Here is a 15,743-nt window from a genome sequence, read left to right as displayed (position 1 = left end):
GGTTTGATTAGGAAGAACATTATCATCCGGTAGCATTTCTCTCATAAGGGCCAACAACTCTGTGAAACTTTTATCCGACCATCCATTGCCCGCCTTTAAGTTGTACAACTTTAATACCGCAGAAAGTCTTGAGAATTTAGTGCAACCTTTGTACAACGGTTTCTCTGCATCGCTTACCATCCTCTCAAACATTTCAGGACAATCATGAAGATCTTCTTCCAGTGCTTCTACAATCTCTTCAACTCGATCACAATCGTATGTTTCCGTGTCTTTGTCGTATGAAGCATAGGTCGTACTACTTTTTCCACTCGATTCAACATTCTCGTTAATTTTCTCACCATGAAATATCCAACACTGATAACTTTGATCAATTCCATGCCTCAGCAAATGCGATTTCAATCCATGTGCGTCAACCTTACCAATATAACAACAACGCAAGCAAGGACAATGCATTCGTCTGGGGTTTTCAGCGTGTTGAACAGCATACTTAACGAATTCCAAAACCCCACTCTCGTACTCTTTGGTCATTCGATCGGCACAGATCCATGTTTTATCCATGGTTTTCCTACTTATTAAAGTAAACAATTAATCTAGACGAAAATACATAACTAAGGTAGTATCTTTGAACATTCAACTGGTCAAAACTATTATTCCATAGTAGTTTCAATGAACATTCAAATTGATTTCAAAATACATTCACCAAAATCCATTTAACATCCTAACTAGTATTCACCTGTCACCAAACTTTGTAGCTTGTTCTTTTCAGACTAGCATGAGTTAGTAAATTGATACACTAACTACTACTTTAACTCCTATTAGCATTTCAATAACTGATTTCAAAATACACTAATAAACCTTGTCCATTCAATATTAACTAACTTACTAATTTTATTTGCCAATTCAAACATGACTAACCAACTTTCCTAAATAACTAACTGAATCACATTTCAAATTTCATAACAGTCCTACTAACAAAACTGTTCTAATTAATCTCTAACAGTCTCTGACACATAATTAACAGTTTCATAGCTAACTATCGAATCAACTCAACTAACAATCATATTATCAATAACCAACTAACTACTTTTCACTAACTTACTAACTTAACTAACATTTCAAACTAACACTTTAATTCCCTAAACACTAACTGATTCAACTTCAAAACCAACATTCAACCCTAAGGCAACAAAATAAACTTCAAAATCTCAAAATTTGGGTCATTTTATATAACTGAGTTTTCACACATAATACAGAACCAACATTGGTGATACAGAAAAATATGACTGAGTTTTCAACAGAAGCAACATTGGTGATACAAAAAAATACAGAAAAATATAAAATGGGGCAAGAGTTTTCACACATAATGTTCATCTATAACACATTATATAAAATCAAATATCACTCACAAACCATAAACATTCACATATGCAAGAATGAATACAATGTAGTCATTACCTCTACTTCAACATGCATTTGGTACCAAAGTTATTTAGGGTTTGAGAAAGAGACTTACCAAGGTGTGGTTATGGTGAGAAGTACGTGAGCACCGCCGGTACAGTGAGAAGGAAGGGTTTGTTTCGCTGCCGGTATAGTGAGAAGAAATACGTGAGCACCGCCGTACAGTGAGAAATTTAGGGTTTGTTTCCAGAGAGAAATACGTGAGCACGGCCGCCGAGAGTGAGAAGGTAGGGTTATTGTGTGAGTTGAGAAGAAGGAAAACAAAAGCGCTTTTGTGGAAATGGCGTAAGTTTTTGAGGTGAGTGAAGAAGAGGGAAAACAAAATAACAGAGAACGAAAGCGCTTTTGTGGTCTGAAATTTTATTTTAATAAGACCTTAGACAGCGCTTTTGTGTAAAGCGCTTTCTAAGGTATGCCTAAGACAGCGCTTTCCAAAAGCGCTTTCTAAACCCCCCCTTAGACAGCGCTTTTGGTTTTAATTTTTTTTTTAATTTAAAGACTTTAGACAGCGCTTTACCAAAAGCGCTGTCTAAAGTCTATATTTATAAGCGCTTTCTAAAAGCGCTGTCTAAGGGGGGGTCTTAGACAGCGCTTTTAGAAAGCGCTGTCTAAGACCCCCCATTAGACAGCGCTTTTATTATTTTCTTGGAACATTTTCCGTGTTTGTTTTTTATTTTAACCTTAGACAGCGCTTTCTTTTAAAAGCGCTGTCTAAGATGCGCTGTTAAAAGTCATTTTTGGCGTAGTGAAGAGTGGCAAGAAGTAATGCATATTACAACGCCTCCATTAAACATCGACAATGGTTATTTAGGTTAAATTATATTGTTGTTACAAATTTATTCAATTAGGTTTGGAAGTTCCATTGTTTCAAATTTTATAGAGAAAATCAACATATCTTTATTTTAACATTTGCTTCTTTCAAACAAACACCTAATTTTATTTAAAACAATAGTGATGTCAAATATATCTAACAAATGGACAATTGAAAAGTTTTGAGTAAGATAGATTCTTATGCATTTAATTGTATTGTTTTCTTACAAATGATGAGTTTTAATTTGTTGGAGATATCTTAAGACTTATCAATAGTACGCACCAACACAACATGCTACCAATATTCAACGATGTCCAAATTATTATGATGGTGTTTATGACACTAAATTATAACAAAAACTTGTAAATTAAATTTCATCTGTCCTTATAGTACAGGGGTAGAGTGTCAGTCTTGTAAACTGAAGGTCTGCACTTTTATCCTGCATGAGGGAAAATTATATTATTGTTTCAAATTTATTCATTTAGGTTTGAAAGCATATTTGAAAGTCCTAGTGCTTCAAATTTTATATGATAGAGAAAATCAACATAGCTTTAATTTATCATTTGCCTCTTTAAAAAATAACCCTAATTTTATTTAAAACAATAGTTATATGAAATAACTCTAACAAAAGGACCATTGAAAAGGTTTTTGAGTAACGTAGATTTTTATGCATTTATTTGTACTGTTTTTTTACAAATGAGGAGTTTTAATTAGTTGCAGATATCTTAAAACTTTTCAATAGTACGCACCACCCCAACATGATACCAATATTCATTGTATTCAATGTTGTCCAAATTATTACAATGGAGTTTATGAACCTATGCAATTATAGGAAAAATATTTAAATTTAAGTTTATCTGCCCTTATATCTCAGTGGTAGAGCACCAGTCTTGTAAACCGAAGGTCTGCAATTCGATCTTTCGTTGAGGCAAATTGAAATATTGTTACAAATTTATTCAGTTAGGTTTATGTTTTTTTTTCAAAGTTGCAGTGGGTATCGTTCTACCCTCATCAGAAAGTTTTGTCACTATTTTTATTTTTAGATATTTTTAGAGAGTCTAATATTAAAGAGTGGCAAGAAGTAATGCATATAACAACGCCTCCATTAAACATCGTTAATTATTATTTAGTTCAATTATATTGTTGTTACAAATTTATTCATATAGGTTTGGAAGTTCTAGTGTATCAAATTTTATAGAGAAAATCAGCATAGCTTTATTTTAACATTTGCTTCTTTCAAAAACACACCTAATTATATTTAAAATAATAGTGATGTGAAATATTTCTAACAAATGGACCATTGAAAAGGTTTGAGTAAGATACATTTTTATGCATTTATTTGTATTGTTTTCTTACAAATGATGAGTTTTAATTTGTTGCGAATATCTTAAGACTTGTCAATAGTACGCACCAATCAAACATGCTACCAATATTCAATGATGTCCAAATTATTACAGTGGAGTTTATAACACTAAATTATATCAAAAATATGTAATTAAAATTCATCTGTGTTTATAACTCAGAGGTAGAGTGTCAGTCTTGTAAATTGAAGGTCTGCAGTTTGATCCTGCATAAAGGAAAATTATATTATTGTTACAAATTTATTCAGTTAGGGTTGGAAGGATGTTTCAAAAGTCCAAGTGCTTCAAATTTTATATGACAGAGAAAACCAACATAGCTTTATTTTATCATTTGCAACTTTCAAAAGTACACCTAATTTTATTTAAAACAATAGTTATATGAAATATTTCTAACGAAAGGACCATTGAAAAGGTTTTTGAGTAACGTAGATTTTTATTCATTTTTTGTATTGTTTTTTTTTACAAATGATGAGTTTTAATTTGATGTAAATATCTAAAGACTATTCAATAGTACAAACCACCCCAACATGCTACCAATATTCACCTTATTCAACGATGTCCAAATTATTACAATGGATTTTGTGAACCTATGAAATTATAGCAAAAATATTTAGATTGAATTTCATCTGCCCTTATAGCTCAGTGGTAGAGCGTCAGTCTTGTCTACTGTAGGTCTGCAATTTGATCCTGCATGAGAGCAAATTATATTTTTGTTACAAATTTATTCAGGTAGGTTTGGAAGTATATATGGAAGGTCTAGTGCTTCTAATTTTATAGAGAAATTCAGCATATAGTTTTATTTTAACATTTGCTTCTTTTGGTATTCCTATTTAATGATATACATGTGTTTTTGTTTCAAAGTTGCAATGGGTTAACATTCATCCCTTATGAAAAAGTTTTGTCACAATTTTTATTTTCAGATATTTTTAGAGAGTCTAACATTGAAGAATGGCAAGAAGTAATGCATATTACAACGCCTCCATTAAACATCGACAATGGTTATTTAGGTTAAATTATATTGTTGTTAAAAATTTATTCAGTTAGGTTTGGAAGTTCTAGTGTTTCAAATTTTATAGAGAAAATCAGCATATCTTTATTTTATCATTTGCTTCTTTCAAAAAAACACCTAATTTTATTTAAAACAATAGTGATGTAAAATATTTCTAATAAATGGACAATGGAAAAGTCTTGAGTAAGATAGATTTTTATGCATTTATTTGTATTGCTTTCTTACAAATGATGAGTTTTTGTTTGTTGGAGATATCCTGCATGAGGGAAATTATATTATTGTTACAAATTTATTCATTTAGGTTTGGAATTTTGTTCGAAAGTCCAAGTGCTTCAAATTTTATATAATAGAGAAAATCAACATAGCTTTTTTTCTATCATTTGCTTATTTCAAAAATACACCTAACTCTATTTAAAACAATTGTTATATCAAATATTTCTTACAAAAGGACCAATGAAAAGGTTTTCAAGTAACATAGATTTTTATGCATTTATTTGTACTATTTTTTACAAATGATTAGTTTTAATTTGTCGCAGATATCTTAAGCTTTTACATAGTACGCACCTTCCCAACATGCTACCAATATTCACTTTATTCAATAATGTCCAAATTATTACAATGGAACTTATGAACCTATGAATTTATAGCAAAACTATTTAGATGGAATTTCATCTGCCCTTATAGCTCAGTGGTAGAGCGTCAGTCTTGTAAACTGAAGGTCTGCAGTTCTATCCTGCATGAGGGCAAATTATATTTTTGTTACAACTTTATTCAGTTAGGTTTGGAAGTATATATGGAAGTTCTAGTGCTTCTAATTTTATAGAGAAATTCAGCATATAGTTTTATTTTAACATTTGCTTCTTTTGGTATTCCTATTTAATGATATACATGTGTTTTTGTTTCAAAGTTGCAATGGGTTAACATTCATCCCTTATGAAAAAGTTTTGTCACAATTTTCATTTTCAGGTATTTTTAGAGAGTCTAACATTGAAGAGTGGCAAGAAGTAATGCATATTACAACGCCTCCATTAAACATCGACAATGGTTATTTAGGTTAAATTATATTGTTGTTACAAATTTATTCAGTTAGGTTTGGAAGTTCCATTGTTTCAAATTTTATAGAGAAAATCAACATATCTTTATTTTAACATTTGCTTCTTTCAAAAGAACACCTAATTTTATTTAAAACAATAGTGATGTCAAATATATCTAACAAATGGACAATTGAAAAGTTTTGAGTAAGATAGATTCTTATGCATTTAATTGTATTGTTTTCTTACAAATGATGAGTTTTAATTTGTTGGAGATATCTTAAGACTTATCAATAGTACGCACCAACACAACATGCTACCAATATTCAACGATGTCCAAATTATTATGATGGAGTTTATGACACTAAATTATAACAAAAACATGTAAATTAAATTTCATCTGTCCTTATAGTACAGGGGTAGAGTGTCAGTCTTGTAAACTGAAGGTCTGCACTTTTATCCTGCATGAGGGAAAATTATATTATTGTTACAAATTTATTCATTTAGGTTTGAAAGCATATTTGAAAGTCCTAGTGCTTCAAATTTTATATGATAGAGAAAATCAACATAGCTTTAATTTATCATTTGCCTCTTTAAAAAATAACCCTAATTTTATTTAAAACAATAGTTATATGAAATAACTCTAACAAAAGGGCCATTGAAAAGGTTTTTGAGTAACGTAGATTTTTATGCATTTATTTGTACTGTTTTTTTACAAATGATGAGTTTTAATTAGTTGCAGATATCTTAAAACTTTTCAATAGTACGCACCACCCCAACATGATACCAATATTCATTGTATTCAATGTTGTCCAAATTATTACAATGGAGTTTATGAACCTATGCAATTATAGGAAAACAATTTAAATTTAAGTTTATCTGCCCTTATATCTCAGTGGTAGAGCGCCAGTCTTGTAAACCGAAGGTCTGCAATTCGATCTTGCGTTGAGGCAAATTGAAATATTGTTACAAATTTATTCAGTGAGGTTTATGTTTTATTTTCAAAGTTGCAGTGGGTAACGTTCTACCCTCATCAGAAAGTTTTGTCACTATTTTTAGTTTTAGATATTTTTAGAGAGTCTAATATTAAAGAGTGGCAAGAAGTAATGCATATAACAACGCCTCCATTAAACATCGTTAATTATTATTTAGTTCAATTATATTGTTGTTACAAATTTATTCATATAGGTTTGGAAGTTTTAGTGTATCAAATTTTATAGAGAAAATCAGCATAGCTTTATTTTAACATTTGCTTCTTTAAAAAACACACCGAATTATATTTAAAATAATAGTGATGTGAAATATTTCTAACAAATGGACCATTGAAAAGGTTTGAGTAAGATACATTTTTATGCATTTATTTGTATTGTTTTCTTACAAATGATGAGTTTTAATTTGTTGCGGATATCTTAAGACTTGTCAATAGTACGCACCAATCCAACATGCTACCAATATTCAATGATGTCCAAATTATTACAGTGGAGTTTATAACACTAAATTATATCAAAAATATGTAATTAAATTTCATCTGTGTTTATAACTCAGAGGTAGAGTGTCAGTCTTGTAAATTGAAGGTCTGCAGTTTGATCCTGCATAAAGGAAAATTATATTATTGTTACAAATTTATTCAGTTAGGGTTGGAAGGATGTTTCAAAAGTCCAAGTGCTTCAAATTTTATATGACAGAGAAAACCAACATAGCTTTATTTTATCATTTGCAACTTTCAAAAGTACACCTAATTTTATTTAAAACAATAGTTATATGAAATATTTCTAACGAAAGGACCATTGAAAAGGTTTTTGAGTAACGTAGATTTTTATTCATTTTTTGTATTGTTTTTTTTACAAATGATGAGTTTTAATTTGTTGTAAATATCTAAAGACTATTCAATAGTACAAACCACCCCAACATGCTACCAATATTCACTTTATTCAACGATGTCCAAATTATTACAATGGATTTTTTGAACCTATGAAATTATAGCAAAAATATTTAGATTGAATTTCATCTGCCCTTATAGCTCAGTGGTAGAGCGTCAGTCTTGTCTACTGAAGGTCTGCAATTTGATCCTGCATGAGAGCAAATTATATTTTTGTTACAAATTTATTCAGTTAGGTTTGGAAGTATATATGGAAGTTCTAGTGCTTCTAATTTTATAGAGAAATTCAGCATATAGTTTTATTTTAACATTTGCTTCTTTTGGTATTCCTATTTAATGATATACATGTGTTTTTGTTTCAAAGTTGCAATGGGTTAACATTCATCCCTTATGAAAAAGTTTTGTCACAATTTTTATTTTCAGATATTTTTAGAGAGTCTAACATTGAAGAGTGGCAAGAAGTAATGCATATTACAACGCCTCCATTAAACATCGACAATGGTTATTTAGGTTAAATTATATTGTTGTTACAAATTTATTCAGTTAGGTTTGGAAGTTCTAGTGTTTCAAATTTTATAGAGAAAATCAGCATATCTTTATTTTATCATTTGCTTCTTTCAAAAAAACACCTAATTTTATTTAACACAATAGTGATGTAAAATATTTCTAATAAATGGACAATTGAAAAGTTTTGAGTAAGATAGAAATTTATGCATTGATTTGTATTGCTTTCTTACAAATGATGAGTTTTTATTTGTTGGAGATATCCTGCATGAGGGAAAATTATATTATTGTTACAAATTTATTCATTTAGGTTTGGAATTTTGTTCGAAAGTCCAAGTGCTTCAAATTTTATATAATAGAGAAAATCAACATAGCTTTTCTTTATCATTTGCTTATTTCAAAAATACACCTAACTCTATTTAAAACAATTGTTATATGAAATATTTCTAACAAAAGGACCAATGAAAAGGTTTTCGAGTAACATAGATTTTTATGCATTTATTTGTACTGTTTTTTACAAATGATTAGTTTTAATTTGTCGCAGATATCTTAAGCTTTTACATAGTACGCACCTTCCCAACATGCTACCAATATTCACTTTATTCAATGATGTCCAAATTATTACAATGGAACTTATGAACCTCTGAATTTATAGCAAAACTATTTAGATGGAATTTCATTTGCCCTTATAGCTCAGTGGTAGAGCGTCAGTCTTGTAAACTGAAGGTCTGCAGTTCGATCATGCATGAGGGCAAATTATATTTTTGTTACGACTTTATTCAGTTAGGTTTGGAAGTATATATGGAAGTTCTAGTGCTTCTAATTTTATAGAGAAATTCAGCATATAGTTTTATTTTAACATTTGCTTCTTTTGGTATTCCTATTTAATGATATACATGTGTTTTTGTTTCAAAGTTGCAATGGGTTAACATTCATCCCTTATGAAAAAGTTTTGTCACAATTTTCATTTTCAGGTATTTTTAGAGAGTTTAACATTGAAGAGTGGCAAGAAGTAATGCATATTACAACGCCTCCATTAAACATCGACAATGGTTATTTAGGTTAAATTATATTGTTGTTACAAATTTATTCAGTTAGGTTTGGAAGTTCCATTGTTTCAAATTTTATAGAGAAAATCAACATATCTTTATTTTAACATTTGCTTCTTTCAAAAGAACACCTAATTTTATTTAAAACAATAGTGATGTCAAATATATCTAACAAATGGACAATTGAAAAGTTTTGAGTAAGATAGATTCTTATGCATTTAATTGTATTGTTTTCTTACAAATGATGAGTTTTAATTTGTTGGAGATATCTTAAGACTTATCAATAGTACGCACCAACACAACATGCTACCAATATTCAACGATGTCCAAATTATTATGATGGAGTTTATGACACTAAATTATAACAAAAACATGTAAATTAAATTTCATCTGTCCTTATAGTACAGGGGTAGAGTGTCAGTCTTGTAAACTGAAGGTCTGCACTTTTATCCTGCATGAGGGAAAATTATATTATTGTTACAAATTTATTCATTTAGGTTTGAAAGCATATTTGAAAGTCCTAGTGCTTCAAATTTTATATGATAGAGAAAATCAACATAGCTTTAATTTATCATTTGCCTCTTTAAAAAATAACCCTAATTTTATTTAAAACAATAGTTATATGAAATAACTCTAACAAAAGGACCATTGAAAAGGTTTTTGAGTAACGTAGATTTTTATGCATTTATTTGTACTGTTTTTTTACAAATGATGAGTTTTAATTAGTTGCAGATATCTTAAAACTTTTCAATAGTACGCACCACCCCAACATGATACCAATATTCATTGTATTCAATGTTGTCCAAATTATTACAATGGAGTTTATGAACCTATGCAATTATAGGAAAACAATTTAAATTTAAGTTTATCTGCCCTTATATCTCAGTGGTAGAGCGCCAGTCTTGTAAACCGAAGGTCTGCAATTCGATCTTGCGTTGAGGCAAATTGAAATATTGTTACAAATTTATTCAGTTGAGGTTTATGTTTTATTTTCAAAGTTGCAGTGGGTAACGTTCTACCCTCATCAGAAAGTTTTGTCACTATTTTTAGTTTTAGATATTTTTAGAGAGTCTAATATTAAAGAGTGGCAAGAAGTAATGCATATAACAACGCCTCCATTAAACATCGTTAATTATTATTTAGTTCAATTATATTGTTGTTACAAATTTATTCATATAGGTTTGGAAGTTCTAGTGTATCAAATTTTATAGAGAAAATCAGCATAGCTTTATTTTAACATTTGCTTCTTTCAAAAACACACCTAATTATATTTAAAATAATAGTGATGTGAAATATTTCTAACAAATGGACCATTGAAAAGGTTTGAGTAAGATACATTTTTATGCATTTATTTGTATTGTTTTCTTACAAATGATGAGTTTTAATTTGTTGCGGATATCTTAAGACTTGTCAATAGTACGCACCAATCCAACATGCTACCAATATTCAATGATGTCCAAATTATTACAAAGGAGTTTATAACACTAAATTATATCAAAAATATGTAATTAAATTTCATCTGTGTTTATAACTCAGAGGTAGAGTGTCAGTCTTGTAAATTGAAGGTCTGCAGTTTGATCCTGCATAAAGGAAAATTATATTATTGTTACAAATTTATTCAGTTAGGGTTGGAAGGATGTTTCAAAAGTCCAAGTGCTTCAAATTTTATATGAGAGAGAAAACCAACATAGCTTTATTTTATCATTTGCAACTTTCAAAAGTACACCTAATTTTATTTAAAACAATAGTTATATGAAATATTTCTAACGAAAGGACCATTGAAAAGGTTTTTGAGTAACGTAGATTTTTATTCATTTTTTGTATTGTTTTTTTTACAAATGATGAGTTTTAATTTGTTGTAAATATCTAAAGACTATTCAATAGTACAAACCACCCCAACATGCTGCCAATATTCACTTTATTCAACGATGTCCAAATTGCTACAATGGATTTTTTGAACCTATGAAATTATAGCAAAAATATTTAGATTGAATTTCATCTGCCCTTATAGCTCAGTGGTAGAGCGTCAGTCTTGTCTACTGAAGGTCTGCAATTTGATCCTGCATGAGAGCAAATTATATTTTTGTTACAAATTTATTCAGTTAGGTTTGGAAGTATATATGGAAGTTCTAGTGCTTCTAATTTTATAGAGAAATTCAGCATATAGTTTTATTTTAACATTTGTTTCTTTTGGTATTCCTATTTAATGATATACATGTGTTTTTGTTTCAAAGTTGCAATGGGTTAACATTCATCCCTTATGAAAAAGTTTTGTCACAATTTTTATTTTCAGATATTTTTAGAGAGTCTAACATTGAAGAGTGGCAAGAAGTAATGCATATTACAACGCCTCCATTAAACATCGACAATGGTTATTTAGGTTAAATTATATTGTTGTTACAAATTTATTCAGTTAGGTTTGGAAGTTCTAGTGTTTCAAATTTTATAGAGAAAATCAGCATATCTTTATTTTATCATTTGCTTCTTTCAAAAAAACACCTAATTTTATTTAAAACAATAGTGATGTAAAATATTTCTAATAAATGGACAATTGAAAAGTTTTGAGTAAGATAGAAATTTATGCATTGATTTGTATTGCTTTCTTACAAATGATGAGTTTTTATTTGTTGGAGATATCCTGCATGAGGGAAAATTATATTATTGTTACAAATTTATTCATTTAGGTTTGGAATTTTGTTCGAAAGTCCAAGTGCTTCAAATTTTATATAATAGAGAAAATCAACATAGCTTTTTGTTATCATTTGCTTATTTCAAAAACACACCTAACTCTATTTAAAACAATTGTTATATGAAATATTTCTAACAAAAGGACCAATGAAAAGGTTTTCGAGTAACATAGATTTTTATGCATTTATTTGTACTGTTTTTTACAAATGATTAGTTTTAATTTGTCGCAGATATCTTAAGCTTTTACATAGTACGCACCTTCCCAACATGCTACCAATATTCACTTTATTCAATGATGTCCAAATTATTACAATGGAACTTATGAACCTCTGAATTTATAGCAAAACTATTTAGATGGAATTTCATCTGCCCTTATAGCTCAGTGGTAGAGCGTCAATCTTGTAAACTGAAGGTCTGCAGTTCGATCATGCATGAGGGCAAATTATATTTTTGTTACAACTTTATTCAGTTAGGTTTGGAAGTATATATGGAAGTTCTAGTGCTTCTAATTTTATAGAGAAATTCAGCATATAGTTTTATTTTAACATTTGCTTATTTTGGTATTCCTATTTAATGATATACATGTGTTTTTGTTTCAAAGTTGCAATGGGTTAACATTCATCCCTTATGAAAAAGTTTTGTCACAATTTTCATTTTCAGGTATTTTTAGAGAGTCTAACATTGAAGAGTGGCAAGAAGTAATGCATATTACAACGCCTCCATTAAACATCGACAATGGTTATTTAGGTTAAATTATATTGTTGTTACAAATTTATTCAGTTAGGTTTGGAAGTTCCATTGTTTCAAATTTTATAGAGAAAATCAACATATCTTTATTTTAACATTTGCTTCTTTCAAAAAAACACCTAATTTTATTTAAAACAATAGTGATGTCAAATATATCTAACAAATGGACAATTGAAAAGTTTTGAGTAAGATAGATTCTTATGCATTTAATTGTATTGTTTTCTTACAAATGATGAGTTTTAATTTGTTGGAGATATCTTAAGACTTATCAATAGTACGCACCAACACAACATGCTACCAATATTCAACGATGTCCAAATTATTATGATGGAGTTTATGACACTAAATTATAACAAAAACATGTAAATTAAATTTCATCTGTCCTTATAGTACAGGGGTAGAGTGTCAGTCTTGTAAACTGAAGGTCTGCACTTTTATCCTGCATGAGGGAAAATTATATTATTGTTACAAATTTATTCATTTAGGTTTGAAAGCATATTTGAAAGTCCTAGTGCTTCAAATTTTATATGATAGAGAAAATCAACATAGCTTTAATTTATCATTTGCCTCTTTAAAAAATAACCCTAATTTTATTTAAAACAATAGTTATATGAAATAACTCTAACAAAAGGACCATTGAAAAGGTTTTTGAGTAACGTAGATTTTTATGCATTTATTTGTACTGTTTTTTTTACAAATGATGAGTTTTAATTAGTTGCAGATATCTTAAAACTTTTCAATAGTACGCACCACCCCAACATGATACCAATATTCATTGTATTCAATGTTGTCCAAATTATTACAATGGAGTTTATGAACCTATGCAATTATAGGAAAAATATTTAAATTTAAGTTTATCTGCCCTTATATCTCAGTGGTAGAGCGCCAGTCTTGTAAACCGAAGGTCTGCAATTCGATCTTGCGTTGAGGCAAATTGAAATATTGTTACAAATTTATTCAGTTAGGTTTATGTTTTATTTTCAAAGTTGCAGTGGGTAACGTTCTACCCTCATCAGAAAGTTTTGTCACTATTTTTATTTTTAGATATTTTTAGAGAGTCTAATATTAAAGAGTGGCAAGAAGTAATACATATAACAACGGCTCCATTAAACATCGTTAATTATTATTTAGTTCAATTATATTGTTGTTACAAATTTATTCATATAGGTTTGGAAGTTCTAGTGTATCAAATTTTATAGAGAAAATCAGCATAGCTTTATTTTAACATTTGCTTCTTTCAAAAACACACCTAATTATATTTAAAATAATAGTGATGTGAAATATTTCTAACAAATGGACCATTGAAAAGGTTTGAGTAAGATACATTTTTATGCATTTATTTGTATTGTTTTCTTACAAATGATGAGTTTTAATTTGTTGCGGATATCTTAAGACTTGTCAATAGTACGCACCAATCCAACATGCTACCAATATTCAATGATGTCCAAATTATTACAGTGGAGTTTATAACACTAAATTATATCAAAAATATGTAATTACATTTCATCTGTGTTTATAACTCAGAGGTAGAGTGTCAGTCTTGTAAATTGAAGGTCTGCAGTTTGATCCTGCATAAAGGAAAATTATATTATTGTTACAAATTTATTCAGTTAGGGTTGGAAGGATGTTTCAAAAGTCCAAGTGCTTCAAATTTTATATGAGAGAGAAAACCAACATAGCTTTATTTTATCATTTGCAACTTTCAAAAGTACACCTAATTTTATTTAAAACAATAGTTATATGAAATATTTCTAACGAAAGGACCATTGAAAAGGTTTTTGAGTAACGTAGATTTTTATTCATTTTTTGTATTGTTTTTTTTACAAATGATGAGTTTTAATTTGTTGTAAATATCTAAAGACTATTCAATAGTACAAACCACCCCAACATGCTACCAATATTCACTTTATTCAACGATGTCCAAATTGCTACAATGGATTTTTTGAACCTATGAAATTATAGCAAAAATATTTAGATTGAATTTCATCTGCTCTTATAGCTCAGTGGTAGAGCGTCAGTCTTGTCTACTGAAGGTCTGCAATTTGATCATGCATGAGAGCAAATTATATTTTTGTTACAAATTTATTCAGTTAGGTTTGGAAGTATATATGGAAGTTCTAGTGCTTCTAATTTTATAGAGAAATTCAGCATATAGTTTTATTTTAACATTTGTTTCTTTTGGTATTCCTATTTAATGATATACATGTGTTTTTGTTTCAAAGTTGCAATGGGTTAACATTCATCCCTTATGAAAAAGTTTTGTCACAATTTTTATTTTCAGATATTTTTAGAGAGTCTAACATTGAAGAGTGGCAAGAAGTAATGCATATTACAACGCCTCCATTAAACATCGACAATGGTTATTTAGGTTAAATTATATTGTTGTTACAAATTTATTCAGTTAGGTTTGGAAGTTCTAGTGTTTCAAATTTTATAGAGAAAATCAGCATATCTTTATTTTATCATTTGCTTCTTTCAAAAAAACACCTAATTTTATTTAAAACAATAGTGATGTAAAATATTTCTAATAAATGGACAATTGAAAAGTTTTGAGTAAGATAGAAATTTATGCATTGATTTGTATTGCTTTCTTACAAATGATGAGTTTTTATTTGTTGGAGATATCCTGCATGAGGGAAAATTATATTATTGTTACAAATTTATTCATTTAGGTTTGGAATTTTGTTCGAAAGTCCAAGTGCTTCAAATTTTATATAATAGAGAAAATCAACATAGCTTTTTGTTATCATTTGCTTATTTCAAAAACACACCTAACTCTATTTAAAACAATTGTTATATGAAATATTTCTAACAAAAGGACCAACGAAAAGGTTTTCGAGTAACATAGATTTTTATGCATTTATTTGTACTGTTTTTTACAAATGATTAGTTTTAATTTGTCGCAGATATCTTAAGCTTTTACATAGTACGCACCTTCCCAACATGCTACCAATATTCACTTTATTCAATGATGTCCAAATTATTACAATGGAACTTATGAACCTCTGAATTTATAGCAAAACTATTTAGATGGAATTTCATCTGCCCTTATAGCTCAGTGGTAGAGCGTCAATCTTGTAAACTGAAGGTCTGCAGTTCGATCATGCATGAGGGCAAATTATATTTTTGTTACAACTTTATTCAGTTAGGTTTGGAAGTATATATGGAAGTTCTAGTGCTTCTAATTTTATAGAGAAATTCAGCAT

The 15,743-nt window shown here is 29.0% G+C and overlaps 4 non-coding genes across 4 annotated transcripts; all 4 read left to right on the top strand.

Annotated features, from left to right (window-relative positions):
* Positions 1-5,313: 5,313 nt before the first annotated feature.
* On the top strand, positions 5,314-5,385 carry TRNAT-UGU (transfer RNA threonine (anticodon UGU)). The gene has a single exon. It is a non-coding gene; the product is annotated as a tRNA-Thr (tRNA).
* A 3,350-nt stretch (positions 5,386-8,735) lies between these two features.
* Positions 8,736-8,807, top strand: TRNAT-UGU (transfer RNA threonine (anticodon UGU)). Its single transcript has one exon. It is a non-coding gene; the product is annotated as a tRNA-Thr (tRNA).
* Positions 8,808-12,158: 3,351 nt separating this feature from the next.
* TRNAT-UGU (transfer RNA threonine (anticodon UGU)) lies at positions 12,159-12,230 on the top strand. Its single transcript has one exon. It is a non-coding gene; the product is annotated as a tRNA-Thr (tRNA).
* A 3,351-nt stretch (positions 12,231-15,581) lies between these two features.
* Positions 15,582-15,653, top strand: TRNAT-UGU (transfer RNA threonine (anticodon UGU)). Its single transcript has one exon. It is a non-coding gene; the product is annotated as a tRNA-Thr (tRNA).
* The last annotated feature ends 90 nt before the right edge of the window (positions 15,654-15,743 follow it).

Source organism: Lathyrus oleraceus, chromosome 6, assembly GCF_024323335.1.
Source record: "Lathyrus oleraceus cultivar Zhongwan6 chromosome 6, CAAS_Psat_ZW6_1.0, whole genome shotgun sequence".
NCBI classification, from domain to species: Eukaryota; Viridiplantae; Streptophyta; class Magnoliopsida; order Fabales; family Fabaceae; genus Lathyrus; species Lathyrus oleraceus.
Note: the sequence above shows the minus strand (reverse complement) of the source record. Positions and strands in the feature narration are given on the sequence as shown.